The sequence below is a fragment of the Triturus cristatus genome, chromosome 9 (genome assembly GCF_964204655.1).
Source record: "Triturus cristatus chromosome 9, aTriCri1.1, whole genome shotgun sequence".
NCBI classification, from domain to species: Eukaryota; Metazoa; Chordata; class Amphibia; order Caudata; family Salamandridae; genus Triturus; species Triturus cristatus.
In genome coordinates this window covers 1,048,751,080-1,048,767,766 of record NC_140592.1, presented here as the reverse complement: position 1 = coordinate 1,048,767,766, position 16,687 = coordinate 1,048,751,080, and the positions used below count along the sequence as shown (strand labels likewise).

General features: G+C 47.0%; 1 protein-coding gene across 3 annotated transcripts in view; it reads left to right on the top strand.

Moving 5' to 3' along the window:
- Nucleotides 1-16,687, top strand: part of BUB1B (BUB1 mitotic checkpoint serine/threonine kinase B) — a 350,741-nt gene that overhangs the window by 165,165 nt on the left and 168,889 nt on the right. The gene's annotated exons all lie outside the window — the stretch shown is intronic.

Genomic DNA, 16,687 nt, shown 5'->3' with positions numbered 1-16,687 from the left:
GTGACAGCCTTTCTTGGTCTGACTGGGTACTATCGGAGATTTGTGAAAGGCTATAGTACCATAGTGACACTATAAACCACAATTACCTCCAAGAAGCAACCCATACAAGTCATCTGGACTGAATAGTGTCAAAAGACTTTTGACACCCTTAAGGAAGCTCTGTGGTCAGCACCTGTCCTGAAGGCATCTGAATTTAGTAAGGAATTCATTTTTCAGACAAAATCCTCTGAACGTGGGATAGGGGCAGTGTTGCTTGTACATGATTTGGGCCAGTATCAGCCAGTTGCCTTCATTCGAAGTCCACTCCTCCTCCGAGAGCAGCTTTGGCGTGACATTGAAAAGAAAAGCCTTTTTTACTGTGGCTTTGTCTGTGAAGAAGCTGGAAGCTACCTGTTTGGGACTCGCTTCAAAGTTCAAACAAACCACAGACCGCTTTGGGTCCTCTCCTCTCATCCGCATCAAACATCTAAGTTGTTGAGGTTATTCGTTTCCCTAGAGGGTATGGACTTCACAGTGGAACACAGACCTTGGACTGACCATGCCAGTGCAGATGGCCTTTAAAGTTTCTTCCACTTAGATGACAGGTGTTAGTTGCTCATCACCTTTCACCTGGAAGGGGTGGGACATGTAAGGAAATGCCTCCTTTTTGTATGGTTTCCCATAGGTTTTTCGATTCTCAGAATGCACTGAGGCCTGCTAACCGGAATTCTGTGCCAGTGTCCTGACCCCAAAATGAGTATGTTACATTGGCTATACCCAATTGACGTAGGCTAACTTACCTACAAGTCCCTGGTAAATGGTACCCAGAGCCTTTAATTTAGAGGACTCTTCTCTCCCTCCCCCTGCCCCTTCCCCCTCCTCAGGGATTGCAGCACTGGTTTTGCCACCCTGGGGGTGACAAGAGTAAAACAATTTTCACAGTTCGCCATTGTAGACTGAAAGGGCAGTTTCAAACTGCCAGCCCTACTGTGCAATTTAAAAGCCAAACATATGTGAGCCACCCCTATGCAGGTCTGCCGTGCGTTGAGGCAGAGTGCATTATATTTAATGACCCAACATGTTTTACGTGTTCAGAGTGTAAAAATATGAAACTGTATTTTTTACTGTTGAAAGACTTGGTTGCCCTGTTGGCAAGTGCAGGGTTACACGCTGACTTCTCAGCTGTGCTAGCTCCTGAATGGAGCGACCAAGGTTGAGACTCCAAGGCATCAAACGACTCAATACATTAAGTCAGACTTGGTTCTCGAGTCTAAATTAATGTAACCGGTTATGGTGTGCAACTTTTACAAAGTGAACACTTTGTTGACTTTAGTCTGTCTCCTTAACAGCTACACGTGGAGCTTGAACCAGAAAAAGTGTTCTGCTCTCCTGGGGGAGACGTGCTAATGACTCTCAGGAAAGGAGACAATGGAGACCTGCTGTTCGAAACTGGGTCTCTAGTTGGCAGTGGTTTGCACCCTGTCCAAGTAGGGACCCTCTCTCTAGTCAGGGTAAGTTAGTTACATACTAAGATAACCCATGATCACCCCTTTGTTGCATGGCAAGAGCAGTCAGGCTTATCCCCAGAGGCAATATATAAAGTACTTGTACACGCACACACAGTAACATAGTGAAAACGCCACAAAAGTACTCCACACCAGTTTAGAAAAATTGCCAGCATGACCAGACCAAAACTAAGAAAATCCAACATACACAAATCAAGTTATGGGATTTTCAATATTAAGTAAAGTTCTAGTTCTTAGGAAAAAAAGCTCTGACCGGGGCGATGAGGTCACGCTTGACCGGGCAAAACCCACAAGTTCAGTCCGACCACGAGGGAAGGAGGGCCGGTTACAGGAACCACGTAGATCCCAGCACAGTACTTTGGATATGTAAAAAATCAACGATGATGCAATGCCAAGGGGAGGAGATACGTAGCGAAAGCTGGTGATGCACTGGTTCCTTACTGCTGGGCAGGGATTTTGGCATGTGGGCACTCCTGGACGGTGCTTTGCGCAAAGGAGGTGAGGCATCACTGTAGCAAGTGATGTGTCTGTTCCTGGAGGCGGTGCAGGGTCGTTGAGCCGCTAACACCTGGGGACGATGCGAGGCGCAGGGGAGGTGATGCGTCCATTGCAGGTGCGATGCCTCAGTTCCTTACTGCTGTGCCGGATCTGTGATATAGTCGGCAGTCAAGTCAACAGGCCTCTGTTTCGCTGTGTTGAGGTGGAACCACTGGGCCAGAGCTGCGGTGTTGAAGTTGGAGTGGTGCGTCACAGACGTCGGTGGTACGGCGCTTGGAATTCCTGCAGTGACTGTTCTTCGGAGGCACAGCGGCAGCAGACCCTGTGCTGTAAGTCGCGATCTTTGTGTCAGCACGGACCACAGTTTCAGTGCAAGCAGCGGCAGTGCATCAAAGTTGCAGACAGGCGCCGGTTCTGAAGTGGATCGGCATCTGTTTATTCTTGTAACATGGAAATTCACATCCAAGGGCCCTAGAACTGGAATTGGCACCACTTGGCAAGTAGTTCTGTCAGCAGATGAGCCCAGATGCTACAAATTGTTATTGATGGCCCTGAGACTTCCAACAGGAAGCAAGTTCAACTCAAGCCATTGGAGACTCTTTAGAAGGCAGGATGTAGAGATCCAAGTCCAGTCCTCTCACTCCTAGGACAGAAGCAGCAGACCAACACAGCACAGCTAACTGCCATGAGGCAGTCCCTCCTTGCAGCCAAACAGCTATTTTCCTGGCAGAATGTCCTCAGTTAAGAAGTATTCTGAGTATATGGTGTCAGAGGTCCAGTTCTTATATCTATTTTGGCCTTTGAAATAGGGAGACTTCAAAAAAAAAGTATTTGTAGTGCACAAGACCCTGCCCTTTCTGTCCCTGGCTCCAGACACAGTACAGGAGGGGAGACCTTTATGTGGGAACAGACACAGCCCTATTTAGGTGCAAGTGTACGCTCCTTCCACCACTCTAGCTCAGGAAGGCTCATCAGCCCATTGCTTAATTTGTGCCGGTGCTTTCCGGTGCTCAGCACCGGCACTTATTTTACAGAGCCGGGACTACAAATGTCTTCACCTGCTTGTCAATCCCAGTGAGCCCTGCCAGAAGCCAGCCTTAAGACCCCAGCGTGCCATGAGAACCGGATCATTGTTGGTAAGTGGGCAGGCTTCTGCATGACTGGATTCCGGCTCACGCAGCAGCCTGCTGGCATCCTCTTGCCGAGAGCCACCTGAGCCGTATCTTCGTCATAACCTCATCATCTTCACCTCCCTGACTGCTCCTTCCCATTGCTAGGCTCGCTCCTTCCCTGCCTGGTCCCGATGCTCGTCACCTCTGAGTGCTGTCTACAGTACCTGTGACCTCCTGTCCTACACTTCCACTACCCCGTCCCCGAGGCTTCTGAGACTGACTCTGCACCGCTATGAGAGCGGTGAGTGAAGACCCAGTTGCCCAACGATCTTCCCACATACATTAGATAAAGGTTGAGTTCACCTGACGGGCCGGGCAGTGTTCCACTCTGCTGCCACAAGGACCAGAGGCAGTACACGCGATCGCCACGACAATCCAAGGAGGCAGTAAAAATGTCTCGTACATTGAAAACACAAGCACACCAGATTCAACTATCAGAAACAGAAGTGTCTTGGGAAATGGGTGGAATCTTGCCAGGCGACTGCATCATCAAACCTTTTAGTTTGATGTATGGCCCTTCAAAGTAGTGTAAACCGACAAATATATGAGAACTTTTTTATTTACAATCATTTCCTTTGTCATTTTTTCCATTAACATTGTTTTGACTGCTAGTTAAAAACAACTGTTACAGGAGGATTCACACTGTGACTAAAATAATTTTATGGTATATTGAAAAGGCTTCAGTTGGTTTTTAGAAACCTCACTGTGAGTGATATTTTAAGAGCGTTCATGCAGTTTAAGAGAAGTTATTTTAGGTTCGTTCTTTCTGACCAAACATTTTGAAATCTATTTTAGGATCCACCATTTGTAAGTAGAACTGTGTGTGCAAGCGTGCTTGCAAGTCAGGCTATGCTGACGTGCGCGCTTGCAAGTCAGTCTTTGTGTGGTGAGTGTGTGTATGAGACATTTGACTCTATCTCTGTGCTTGTTTTTAAGTGACAGTTGAAACAGGTCTATATGAAGACGTGTTTTTTCTAAATTGGAAGACTCTTTAAAACATTCAGATTAGAACCTTTGCACACTGCACCACCCATCCGCAGGCTACCCCAAACTTTTCTTGGCCTCCAGTTAAAGAGTTATTTATCCTTTACTTTCCAGATCATAGCTCACAGTGCTTGCAGCCCACCCTCCCTAACACCACCCGCTTATGGAGATGCTAAGAGCACTGTTTTTCTTATCAGATGATTTTGACTTGTAAGTGGAATATTTAACCACTAGTGGTTGATAAAAGGATGTTCGAGGCATATGAGCTGCAGATCACACACTGAGGATAAGATCGCCATCTGGTGTTGGGCTCGGATGATTGCAGGTTGTTGTTGTCTTCGGAAGAAGCCTTTGGTCACGAGGTTGGTGACTCCTCCCCTGGACAACAGTGCGCATGGGCATCCACTCCATCGGCAGATTGTTTTTTTCCGCCATTGGGTTCGGATGAACTTTTTTCCGCTCCAGCAGAAAACTTCCAGCAATCGATTTAACTCTTTAATCTTCATTCCATCGACGTCGACATCAACTCGGACCGGTTCCGGAAGCGGCTGATGGACAGGACACCCTTCAAAAAATGCCCCCAGTGTGGAGCGAAGTTCCCCCACAGTGACCACCACGAGGTTTGCAACCTCTGCCTGTCGCCGGAACACAACGAGTCCACCTGTCCAGCTTGTTCCGCTTTCCGTTCGAAGAAGACCCTCCGGGACCGAAGAGCTCGACGCCATATCATGGCCAAACCAGCTCCAGAACCGGAGGACATCTTTGCTCAAGATGTTCCCGAAGACGACACCGAAGATCTCGAGATCGTGTCCGAGGCCGACGATTCCGATGACCTCATCACTCCAGGGCAGCGTGTGAGTACCACCCCCCCTGCCCCTGCCCCATCCAAAAAAGCATTGGTCAAGACTCCGCCAGCTGGGCCCAGTCGCGACCGGAAATCCTCTTCAGAAGCCCCGCCCTCGGGCCCGGCTCCGAAGACATCTAAGCCTGTGGGTGGCTCGGGCTCGAGCAAACCTCACCTGATTGTGCCTTTAACACCCTTGGCACCCAAACACCCACTGTCGGCACCGAAACAGGCTCCAAGACCGAAATCTCCTTCGGCACAGAAACGTTCCTCGGCACCGAAGTCTCCACCGGCACCGAGACGTTCTTCAACATCGATGCCTGAAAGTCCATCGGCACCGAAAACTCAGTCGGCACCGAAAACTCAGTCGGCACCGAAAACTCAGCCGGCTCCGAAAAATCCATCGGACCCGAAAAAATCATCGGCGCCGAAAACTGCGTCCCCGCCAAAAAAAGCTCATAAAGACCCGAAGCGGACATCACAGACACCACCTTCGGAGCCAGATGAACTTTTTCGACCAGATCCTACTCAAAAGCGGATCTACATCAATCCTAACACGGGACATGTGACTGCCATCCCATATAAAAAGCGGAAGCTGGACACTACACCTCCTCCAGCTCCCATACGGAAAAAGGACTGTGCTACTTCACCACTTCGTCCTTCCTCTCCTGTTTTACCTCCTAACCCGTCCCCCCCTCCTCCTCCTGATTCTCCTTTACCTTTACCTTTACCATCTCCCTATCATTCACCTCCTCCACAGGATGATAATGATGACTTAGGGGGAGGGGCGGACCCTGATTTATTTAATGATCCTGTTGATCCAAACGACCCTTTTACGTTCCCAGACCCAGCACCCATGGATGACTGGTCTTATCCTATACCTGACATGCCTGACCCCACTACCTACCCCTCCAAGCCCTCCCCTCCTGATGACCACCTAGGGTTCGGCCAACTTATAAATAGGGCAGCATCATTCCACGGCGTTACAATGCACACAGACGCCCTTGAAGAGGACTTTCTCCTTGATACCTTTGAGCAGTCACAAAAGACTGTTCACATACTGCCCATGATCAAAGGGGTTATAAAGCATGCTACTGAAGTCTTTAAGGACCCTGTTCGAGCTAGGGTTCTCAACCCACGCATCGAAAAAAAGTACCGACCAGCCCCGCAAGACCCTGCATACATTAAGGCCCAGCTCCCTTTAGACTCCCTAGTCGTATCAAATGCCAGGAAGCGCGCTAACTCACAGACAACTGGAGAAACGCCTCCCCCAGACAAAGAGTCTAAGCTTTTAGAAGCATCGGGCAAACGGGTCGCCGCGCAGGCGGCTAACCATTGGCGTATTGCGAATACCCAGGCCCTGTTAGCCAGGTATGATAGAGCGCATTATGACCAACTTGAGGACCTTATGCAACATCTGCCTGAACCTTTTAAGTCCCAGGCCTCTGACCTCATCCAAGAAGGCAAATTAATATCTAATGCCTCCATTAAATGCGCCTTAGATGCAGCGGATACTGCTTCTAGAGCGGTCAATACTAGCGTCTTACTCAGACGACATGCCTGGCTCCGTATTTCCGGTTTTAAACCGGAGGTTCAAACCGCAATTCTAGCTCAACCTTTCAACCAAGAGCAACTATTTGGCCCTGCAGTGGATACTGCATTAGAAAAAATGAAAAAGGATAATGAAACTGCCAAGTCTATGGGAGCACTGCAGTCTCATCAAAACCGGGGTTCCTTTCGTCGCTCCTTTTATAGAGGAGGCTCCAAAAACACATCAACTGAGACCACGTCCACCTTTAAAAATTCTGGACAAACATCCCCTAACAGAGGTTATTTCCGGGGAGGTTATAGGGGAAACAATAACAAAGGTCGAGGGCGGGGCAACAACAACAACACCCGCACCTCACCAGCCACCAAACAGTGACTTGCCACCACTCCCCCCAGACCATTCCACTCCGGTCGGGGGGCGACTCCAACAATTCCTGCCTGTCTGGACTTCCATCACCACAGACAGGTGGGTAAGACAAATTATCCAGTCTGGCTACTGCCTCGAACTCATACAATCCCCCCCAAACATACCGCCCAAACAACGTCCAATGTCCTCGCATCATCTCTCTCTCCTCAAACAAGAAGTTCAATCCCTGTTACAAAAACATGCGATAGAACCAGTTCCCCTTCAACATCAGGGAAAAGGGGTATATTCTCTATACTTCCTCATTCCCAAAAAGGACAAAACACTAAGGCCCATACTGGATCTCAGACTACTAAACCAGTATATACATTCGGATCATTTTCACATGACCACTCTCCAACAAGTCCTCCCACTTTTACAACAGGGAGACTTCCTCGCCACATTGGACCTCAAGGACGCATACTTTCACATCCCTATGCATCCCGCTCACAGAAAATATCTACGATTTGTGGTAGATGGGCAACACTATCAATTTACAGTTCTCCCATTCGGAGTAACAACAGCACCCAGAGTGTTCACCAAGTGCCTAGCAGTCGTGGCAGCGCATCTCAGAAGACAACAGATCCATGTCTTCCCCTATCTGGACGATTGGCTCATAAAAGCCAATACATACCAAAAATGCGTTCTCCACACTCATCGCACGATTCAAACTCTCCACGATTTGGGATTCACTATCAACTACCCCAAATCCCACCTACAACCTTCCCACTTACATCAGTATCTAGGAGCAACCATAGATACATCCAAAGCCATTGCCTATCCCAGCACAGCCAGGATAGCCAGTATACAAAATCTCATCTCTCAATTTCAAACTCATCCATCTCTTCCAGCAAGAGTCTTCATGCAGCTCCTAGGCATGATGGCGTCATGCATCTCCATAGTCCCACACGCACGACTTCAAATGCGTCCCTTACAGGAATGCTTAGCACAACAGTGGAACCAAGCTCACGGACAACTTACCGATCTGGTGTTGGTGGACAGTCGCTCACTTCGATCACTGAAATGGTGGAACACCATCAACCTGTCCAAAGGGAGACCGTTCTTAGAGCCTCTTCCACAAGTTGTGCTAACTACAGACGCATCTCTCACGGGGTGGGGAGCCCACCTCCTTCACCATACCACTCAGGGCAGATGGACCAGCCAACAAAAACTGCTCCACATCAACCACCTGGAACTCTTAGCAGTGTTCCTAGCACTAAAATCCTTTCAAATTCACCTAAAGAACAAAACTGTCCTCATACGCACAGACAACATGACGACAATGTATTATATACAGAAACAGGGAGGGACACACTCTCTCCAACTGTCCCAACTGGCACAGCAAATCTGGAGATGGGCAATTCCCCAAAACATCTACCTGTTAGCAGAACATCTCCCAGGGATCCACAATCAAGTGGCCGACCTCCTAAGTCGCCACACACAACAGATCCACGAATGGGAACTACACCCCAAGGTTCTACTCCCCTTCTTCCAAAAGTGGGGACAACCAGACATAGACCTGTTCGCCACTCCCGAAAACACAAAATGCCCAACCTTCGCCGCCAGGTTTCCACACCCACAGTCGAAGGGCAATGCCCTATGGATGATCTGGTCAGGCAGATTTGCGTACGCCTTTCCGCCTCTCCCACTAGTTCCATTTGTGGTACGCAAACTGAAACAACAGTCACTAACACTAATACTAGTGGCTCCCACTTGGGCACGTCAACCGTGGTTCACCACACTTCTGGAACTATCTTTAGTTCCACATCAAAAGCTACGCCTCTCCCCGGATCTATTAACCCAGAACCATGGAGAAATCAGACACCCAGATCCTCAAACACTGAACCTAGCGATCTGGCTCCTGAGGTCCTAGAGTTCGGTTACCTCAATCTCCCTCCAGACTGTATGAATATCATAAAGGAAGCCAGACGACCTACTACTAGAGCGTGTTATGCCGCTAAATGGAAACGATTTGCCATCTACTGCGCTAATAATGACATACATCCATTGGATGCTTCCATCCAAAACATCATTTGCTATCTACTACACTTGCAAAGATGCAATCTAGCGTATTCCTCTATACGTTTACACCTAGCAGCCTTGGCAGCCTACTTGCAAAATAGGCAACACCTGTCCCTTTTTAAGGTACCAGCCATCAAAGCGTTTATGGAAGGTCTCAAAAGAATTCTTCCCCCAAGATTACCACCTGCACCAGTGTGGAATCTCAATGTGGTTCTAACAGGACTCATGGGTCCCCCATTTGAACCTATGCACAAATGTGAATTGCAATTCCTAACATGGAAGGTAGCCTTCCTTATCGCAATCACTTCCCTGCGCAGAGTAAGTGAAATACAAGCCCTTACACTTGAGGAACCTTTCTTACAACTACACCGTAACAAAGTGGTTCTTAGGACAAACCCTAAATTTCTTCCAAAAGTGATTTCCCCTTTCCATCTTAACCAATCAGTAGAACTACCGGTCTTCTTCCCAAATCCAGACTAGGTAGCTGAAAGGGCCCTACATACCTTAGATGTTAAAAGAGCCTTGCTTTATTACATCGACAGGACAAAACCTTTTCGAAAGACAAAACAACTCTTTGTTGCTTTCGCGCCACCACACAAAGGCAACCCGATCTCCAAATCAGGAATAGCCCGGTGGATAGTTAAATGCATCCAAATATGCTACCTCAAGGCTAAACGTACACTTACAGTTCCCCCTAGGGCGCACTCCACGCGTAAAATAGGGGCTTCTATGGCCTTCTTAGGCAATATTCCCTTAGAAGACATTTGCAAGGCAGCCACATGGTCTACCACGCATACCTTCACTAAACACTATTGTGTTGACGTGCAGGCCAAACAACAGGCCTCCGTGGGCCAGGCTGTCCTAAAAACTTTATTTCAAGCTGCTGCAACGGATACAGGCGACCACCGCTAAGGGGAGCACTGCTGTATAATCTATCCTCAGTGTGTGATCTGCAGCTCATATGCCTCGAACGGAATATGCTACTTACCAGTATGCATCTGTTCTTGGCATGTAGAGCTGCAGAGTCACACACGCCCGCCCGCCTCCCCGGGACCTGTATCTGTTCCAGCATCCGTCTTACTTAGACATTACACATGGACATCCTTTCTTTCTTTTCTATATACTCCATCTTTTCCCATCATGGCGAAAAACAATCTGCCGATGGAGTGGATGCCCATGCGCACTGTTGTCCAGGGGAGGAGTCACCAACCTCGTGACCAAAGGCTTCTTCCGAAGACAACAACAACCTGCAATCATCCGAGCCCAACACCAGATGGCGATCTTATCCTCAGTGTGTGACTCTGCAGCTCTACATGCCAAGAACAGATGCATACTGGTAAGTAGCATATTCCTTTTGCACATGCAAACATTTTACTGAGCAGACATTGACCAGTTCTGGGCTCATCATTACCACTCTGGACTGCCCTTTCCTCTCTTTTAGCATATTACTGTTTCTCCCAGTGCTCTCTTTGAGTTGGTGGTTGCAGGTGGAGCTACCAGCACTTATTGTGGGGCACTAGCACTTCTATTTGCTCATCAAACTTTGACCTAGAACAAAAGAGAGAAACACAAAAGGGTGAAAGGAGGACAAAGAGCAAGATGGGACAGTGACAAAGGGAGGAAGCAAAGACGACAAAGAATACGCAGGAGTGAAATAGAGGGGCAGGGAGTGTTTGGTGGTGTGTTAAGGATGCATGAAGGGCGCTCAAACCTATCCAGCCTTGGTATTTGGCACCATGACTTTCTGCTGCGCTGGCGACGGCGGCTTCTGAGGAAAATGTTGAGCCCTGGCACCTCATTTTTTACAAATTAAGCACTGCATCAGCCTGGTGATGGGCCATCAGGAAATGCATGGCACACCTAAGCTTCCTTTGTGTGTGACTGTCTAGAGTTCTTACACAAAGCCCAACTGTCACCCAACCCCGACGTGAATTACGGGGACAGGAAGAGGCACAGAATAGTTAAGTAAGAAAGAATGCAGACTTTCTAAAGGTGACATGCAATCTGAAAAACACCTTCACTGAAAGACATGTTTTAAATTGTGAGTCCAGAGACCGCAAACTCCAGTTGTCCATCTACTCCCAATTGGAAGATACACTGCTACGATGTTACTAGGTAGAAATGGTAATGTTTGGCAATACAAATTCATGCTTTTACCTTAAATATAGGTCTGTGTGCTGTGAATAGGAGATCAAGGTCTGACATCGAGGGTGCACACACATTTAATCTTGCTCTAAGGACGAGTCTCGTTTACTATATTCTAGTGGGAGTAAGGGATTGGCCACTGGTGACTGATTTTTTTTCTTTGGGATTGTGCAGCGATGTTATAGTGATCACAACTCATTAGTCCTTGAAGCTGATTTTCCTGCACTTGGTAAGATTACTGATATTGAAGCCCCCCTTGCTTATAGGCAGCATGTTACGAATACTATGCGCAGAGTAAAATGGGCTAGTATAATGGACTCTGAGGAGCAGTTGGAGGGGAAATCTATTCCCTGGTAGCAAATGGTTGGAGGGATCTTTTAAATGTATAGTCTTGTTTGGGTAAGGAGATGGAGAGGAACATGATTTGTACGGTCCATAATAATCTGTCTGTTAATCTAAACGACATCTTTTTTGCTACGTTCAAAAAGTCCCATGGGAAGTGGCCGCCACAGTCTTGGTATAATGGAGCGTGCAAGAAAGCTAGGTCTGCCCTGTTTGCAATCCGGAAACAAGACCAGGTGGGAGTCAATGCCTAAAGGGCATTGTATAAGCAGGTAATCAGAGTAGCTAAAAGGGAATAGGAAGAGCAAAGGTGGGACCAGGCAAGGGGACCGCTGCACCTTCCGAAATTTTGTCTCGACCCGGTGTAGTGGCGCTGTGTATGCCCAGCGATGCCCAATGTGCTAGCAGCAGACTGGGTTACACATTTTTCCTCCTTCTACTTTCTGAAAGTAGAAGTAAATCTTTACCAGCAAAGGATACTGGGCATTCAGCCTGTGGAAGAGGGGGGAGGGATCCATACATAGAATGGAATCTAACCCAATAGCCATCCCTAGAGGATGCAAGAGTGGCAATTGCTAAAATGGCACCTAATAAAGCCCCTGGGTGCGATAAAATACCAGGGGATCTATACAGGAGCGAAATAGATCTTTGGGGTCCATATTCTTTTTACTAATATTTAACAACATCCGAGGAGGAGCACCAATTTCTCCTACTTGGGTAGGGGGTGAAATTATCCTCACCCATAAAAAGGATCTCCAGCTGATTCCTGTAATTACAGGCCCAACAGTCTAATTGAGTGCTCCCCAAAAATATTTAATAGTAAACTTCTTGATCGGTTGCAAATATGGATGTGAGAAAAAGAAATACTGTTACCCCTCCAGGCAGGATTTAGGATGGGTAACAGTACAATGCACCAGGTCTTCTGATTCCAATTAATTTTCTGGAAGATGGTGGTTCTTAATAAAGGCAGTCGGCGTTTGATTTAGTACCCCGTATGAAACTATGGCAGGTTGTGGCTGATTTGGGTGCACCTGCTGACTTTATTAATCAGATTACACAGCAATAATTCTGCTCAAGTTCGTTGTGGATCCTCGGGTGAACTGACGGACCCCTTTCCTGTGGATCGCGGAGTAAGGCAAGGTTGTGTCCTTGCCCCACCCTCTTTTCCCTTTATTTAAACAATTTGATTTTTCTTGAATAATTGTGATGATGTGCCATTGTTGGCTAATACTAAGATTCCAGCATTGATGTTTGCAGACGATACACCCTCCTCATATTGAAAACACAGATGGGGCTACAAAAAACTTTTCTGTAGTTTTGAGAGATTCTGCTCCCAGAGGGGTCTTGAGATGTACGTAGCTAAAACGAAATTTATGATTTTAAATCCCGGGCATTCTACTTGAGCTAATCCCAAACTACGTGGTGTTGCCTTGGACTGTGTTTGTGTTTTTGACTACCTGTGGCATACCTTTTCCGAAAACTTTGGTTAGCGATGTCATTATGAAAAGAGAAGGCTTAAATTTACCCAACACAGTGGGGTGTTAAGATCAGAAAACAACTCACATTTCCGTCCAACCTCTCCAGCAATCAAAATCTATACAATGTAGGCACCAGGAGTTGCCTTGTATGAGGTCGAGCTTTGGGGGCTTAAGAATATTTCTGCTTTGCTAGTTAGTGAGAACTGCTTCCTACCTCAGCTATTGGGACTACCTAAAGTACACCACTACTACCACTTAGACTTGATCTGGGAGTAAGTCCTATCACTGAAGGGGCGGGGATCAGGCCCTTACTTTTTTTGTAGACTGATCCGGTCCTTTCCAGAACTGCATGCCTATCAAGCTGGTCTCAAAGAAGTGTTCTGGATCCCAGGGTCAGGAAGCATACCTTGGATGAAATACATTAAAGATACTTTGACTTAGGTAGGGTGTGCGGATCTGTGGATAGAACCGAAGGTTGCTCTGACAGTTAGTAAAACACTGTTAAAGAGGAGGTACCAGCAACACAAAATGGATCAAGAACTGGCATTCTCCTCATATGGCATCCTGACCGACTCGTCCCCCAAGATCAAGGTAGACTACAGCTTGGAACCGTTTTTAGATAAAATAGAGCCTCCTTTGGCTAGAAAGTTGTATATGCAGTTCAGATACAGCACCTACCAATAGCCTCTTTTACTGGCAAATGAGCAAATAAACTGCGCCCTACAAGATACACCTGCCCTAGTTGTGTGGCAAATAGGGAGTCGGAAATGCATGTTCTGTTTTTCTGCCCAGCTTATGTTAGAAGCAGGAAAAAATGGATTATTCCAGTTTTTCCGCTTTTTGGTGTTGGGGATTATCAAATTACTTTTTGCATTTTAAAAACGGAGGTTAGGCAAAGTCTGATTTTTGCTGTATCCCTCTTTTTAATTGCAATATGGAGGATTAGGCAAAAGATGAGCCTCTGAATGTTTGCTTACTTTAATTAGTGAATTTTATTATCTATAATCCATTTTATCTTGTCATATGTATACTGTATTTATTTGCTTCTTAATATTTTATGGGGTTTAATTCAGGTCATTTAGTTTCATTTGTTTTACTTTTCTGGCAAATAGCCAAAATAAATTTAATAAAGTAAAAGTAAAGTAAAAGTTATCAGGCAGTTCCAATGCCAACCAATGGGAGGGGCGGGCCTTGTTGTTGTGAAAAACGAATTTAACAGTTCTTCACTACCAGGACATGTAAAACTCTCAAGTACATATCCTACTTCTTAAATACACTGCACCCTGCCAATGGGGCTTCAGAGGGTCTACTGTAGTGGTGCCTTAATGTTATAAAAGGGAAGGATTAGGCCTTGCAAATGGGTGCACTTGCCAGGTCGACAGGACAGTTTATAACTGCCCCCACAGGCGCTGCAGTGGCAGGCCTGAGACAGGTTTCCGAGGGTACTCGTGGGTGGCACAATCAGTGCTGCAGCCCCACTATAGCATTCGAGTTACAGGCCCTGGGCACTGTACTAGGGACTTAATTGTAAATCAGATACACCAACTGTGGAGAAAACAATTACCATCACAGCATTTGCACTTTAGCACTGGTCAACAGTGGTAAAGTGCAGAGAGTCCTAACGCCAGCAAAAACTATCTTAAGCACACTGTCAAAGACCGGGAAATCATGCAAAAGATGTCAGGTCTAACACCTGCACTGGAGAGAGGTGTTGCATCCCTCCTGCAGGAAGCCACACAGGTGGTTGTCCAAAAGGCAAGCTTCTAATCTCAAGTTGCCGTTTAAGGCAAATGGGGAACACTTGGGAGAGGAGCAGCCCCATTATTTAGGCAGACTAGCTGGCACCCAGGAAGGAAAGGGGAGACCTGTTGTCAAAGTGGTTTTCCAGGGGCGTGTAGCCCTCCCCTTCTTAGCTAAATCTCTGGGTTGGGCTTGGGAACTCTGGATGCCAGGAGAGGGGTTCCTCCATCTTTGGAGAGGGCAGAATGGTGCAACCTGGGAGAGCCAGATGCCACACTTCCCAGGAAGTGGTCATCAGGAGGGAGGAAACCTGGTAGCCCATTGGCTACCAATTACATCCTACCCCGAGGGCATTTTTTGTATATATATAGTGTGCCCATTGCACCTAGAACTCTGATCTAGGCTGGACTGGAAGAAGGACCAAAGGACTGCCCTGCTGCACCAAGTTCCTAGCCAAGGGAGGCTGCACCAACATGGACTGCACCTGGTGGCTTGTAAAGCAGAGTGTCTGTGCTTGCTGTGTCTTGCTCAAGGACAAGTAGTCTCCAGAGCCCAGCCAAAACAAGGATACTGCTTCTGCTCAGAAGCTGCACCTGAATCTGCTGGACCCAGGAGAGTGTCAGAGTGCAGCATGATTGGTCACAAGGCAGGAAAAGGATTTCGCTGTTTCTGCGACACCGGAAAACTGGTAGTCCAGTGACGACTAGACCTTGGACAGCTCGGAAAGGACCTTGTGGTACATCCAAACCTGTGCCCAGTATCCCCTCATTTTTTTTGTGGACCAAGGAGTCGTGGCAGGAAGACTCCTGTCAACTGAGTCGCATCCACAGCATTCTTGAGCATCTTCAAGAATCCTGTACCCTCCGCATCAGGACCACTTCCCTAAGATTCCATTGGATGGGGACAAAGCTCTTGAAACTGCTTTTTCTGTGGAAGTAACTTTATGGGGGTTTTTCTGGTCCCACTGACTGGCTCCCGGCTGGAGTCAGATGCCCCCAAGTAACTATAACCAGCTGCATTGCAACTTGCTGAACTTTTTACTCAAAGGTTTCTAAGTTTCAAATGTGTTGACTTTGCCAGTGCTTGCTCGTGGTTGAGTGAAATGCAGTGATTTACGATACCTTGTAAAATCTATATCTCCAGAAACCTCTGGTGGATCTTTTTTGTGTTATCTAAAAATACATAAAATAGTCTATTATTATAAAATGGTGTTGAATTCTTTTGTTGTCTTGCTGATTTCTTCAATTGTCTTGTTGCTGTTTAAATGCTTTACACTTGTTCCTTTGTGTAAGCCTTTCTGCTCTGAGTCACAGGGTGTACCCAGAGTTAAGCTGAAGGTTTGACAAACGAAACATAAGGATCTTAAAGGGGTTGGTGAGCGTATTACATGGTGGGGTCACAGAACCACACTATATAATAAACCCCGTTTCCTCACATCTTCCTTCTGTCCATCAAGGGAAGGAGGATTCAGTTCCTCACAGACAACAGCACAGCCATGTGGTATTCCAACAAGCAGCTCCGGGAACTACTGGGCTTGAGTCATCTTAGTGGCTCTAGATTAGGCCATTAGTGTGGTAACCAGAACGTCTTTGTATGACCATCCGCCCTCCAATAAGGTTGCTGGAAGGTTCTTCTATCGCAGCAGCAGGACAGGGTCTTGTATCTGGTCCTGCTCAATCTTCTCCATGCTTGGAGATTGAGTGGTGGCAGTTGTCTCCTTTTGACCTTCCTTCCAAAGTAGTGAAGGTCATGCTTGTGGCCCGGAATCCTTCTACAAGGTTTGTTTACGCTGGACGCTGGGTTAAGTTTGCGGGATGGTGTTGCACTCGTAATACAGACCTGTTGCAAGCCAGTCTGTCTGATGTTATGTACTATTTGATCTTTAGCACAGCAAGGGCTTGCTCTGGAAACCGTTAAAGGTTATCTGTCGGCCCTTACTGCCTTTTTCTGTTTAACAGACCAAGTGCCCTTAATCAAATCATTTTGTGATGTGAGTTCTCAAAGGT